We start from the raw sequence: 2,302 nt of genomic DNA on the forward strand, positions 1-2,302 counted from the left end.
AAGACTCTTTTAGAATTCTACTCCAAAATTAATAACTGTGTTTTCAATTCTGCGTCAGATTTCAAAGACTAGCCATGTTCTGGTCCAAAATTACAGATTTTTGTCGAGCGGTACGATAATCGCCCAAGAAGTCCAAATGAAGTCGAGGTTTGGAAGATTCTTATAGAATTCTTCTCCTACAATTAAGATCGTGTTTCGGGTTCCGTATCAGATTTCAAACACTAGCCATCGTCTGGTCCGAAAATACAGTTTTTGGTCCATTTTGGTTGTTTGGTACGATTTTCAAACCCTAGCAATCAGATTTCAAACCCTAGCAGTCAGATTTTAAACCATAGCAATTAGATTTCGAACCCTAGCAATCAGACTTTCAAACCCTAGCAATCAGATTTCAAACCCTAAAGACTCTTTTATTAAATAATATTTATTTGTTATTATTATTTTCGTTATTTAGTACAACCACAAAACGAAGATAATAATAACATATAATTAAACAGAGTTGTCAAATAAATATGTAATTATTACTTTATTTGATAACTCTATTTTATTAAATTGTTATTATTATCTTTGTTATGCAGTCAAACTTTAAAATGAAAATAATAATAACATATAATAAAAAATAATTATCAAATAAATTAATAATTTCATATATATTAGACAACTCTGTTTTATTATACGTTATTATTATCTTCGTTTTGTAGTTGTACTAAATAATGAAAATAATAATAGCATATAACAAAATTGAGTTGTAAAATTAATATGTAATTATTACTTTATTTGACAACTCTATTTTATTATATGTTATTGTTATCTTCTTTATCTAGTAAAACTATAAAACAAATATAATAATAACATTTAATAAAATAGAGTTGTCAAATAATGTGATAATTAAATAACATTCTTCTCCTAAATTTATAATTGTGTTTTCGGTCATATTTTGAACATTAGCCATCATTTGGTCTAAAAATACAAATTTCGTTCCATTTTTGTCAAGTGGTACAAAAATTGCAAGAAAAGCCTAGATGAATTCGGGAATTTTCGTACCACCCGATTTCGGTCCATTTTTGTCAGGTGGTACGAAAATCGCATGAAAAGTCCCAATGAAATCAAGGACTAAGAGACTCTTATAACATTCTTCTCTAATATTTATAACTATGTTTCAAGTTTCGCGCCAGAATTAAAACACTAGTCATCGTTTGTCCGAAAATACAGATGCTGGTCTATTTTTTTCGAGGGGTACGAAAGTCGCCTGAAAGTCCAAATGAAATTAAGGACCGAAAGACCATTATACCATTCTTCCCTAGAATTTATAACTTTGTTTCGGGTTCCGTGCCAGATTTCAAACACTTGCCATCGTCTAGTCCGAAAATACAGATGTTGGTCCATTATCGTCGATGTGTACGAAAGTTGCCTGAAAAGTCCAAATGAAATCGAGGACCGGGAGACCATTATAGAATTCTTGTTCTAAATTTATAACTGTGTTTCGGGTCCGCGTTAGATTTGAAACACTAGCTATCATCTTGTTCGAAAATACGGATTTCGATCCGTTTTAGTCGGGTGGTACAAAAATCACCCAAAAACTCCAGATTAAATCGAGGACTAGGAGACCATTATAGCATTCTTCTCCAAAATATATAACTATGTTTCGGGTTACGCGCCAGATTTCAAACACTAGCCATCGTGTGGTCTGAAAATACGATTTTCGATCTATTTTTGTCGGGTGGTACCAAAATCTCCCGAAAAGACCAAATGAAATCAAGGGCCAGGAGACCCTTATAGAATTCTTCTCCTACATTTATAACTCTATTTCGGGTTCTGCGACAGATTTCAAACACTAACCATCGTTTCGTCTGAAACTACGGACTTTGGTCCATTTTTTTTTGGTGGTACGAAAATCGCTTGAAAAGTCCAGATGAAATCGAGGATAGGGAGACCCTTATAGCATTTTTCTTCAAAATTTATAAATGTGTCTTGGTTTCCGCACCAGATTTCAAACACTAGCCATTGCCTGGTCTGCAAATACTGAATTTATAACTGTGTTTCAGTATGAAATACTGAAAAGTCCATATGAAATCGAGGACTAGAAGACTCTTTTTATAGCATTCTTCTCCTGAATTTATAACTATGTTTCAGATTCCGCGTCTAATGTCAAACATTGGCCATCGATGGGTACGAAAATCGCCTGAAAAGTCCAAATGAAATCGGGGACCAAATGGCCCTTATGGAATTCTTCTTCTAAATTTATAATTGTTAATCGGTCCATTTTAGTCGGGTGGTACGAAAATAACCCGAAAAGTCCATATCA

This window comes from Cicer arietinum, chromosome 5 (genome assembly GCF_000331145.2).
Source record: "Cicer arietinum cultivar CDC Frontier isolate Library 1 chromosome 5, Cicar.CDCFrontier_v2.0, whole genome shotgun sequence".
NCBI lineage: Eukaryota > Viridiplantae > Streptophyta > Magnoliopsida > Fabales > Fabaceae > Cicer > Cicer arietinum.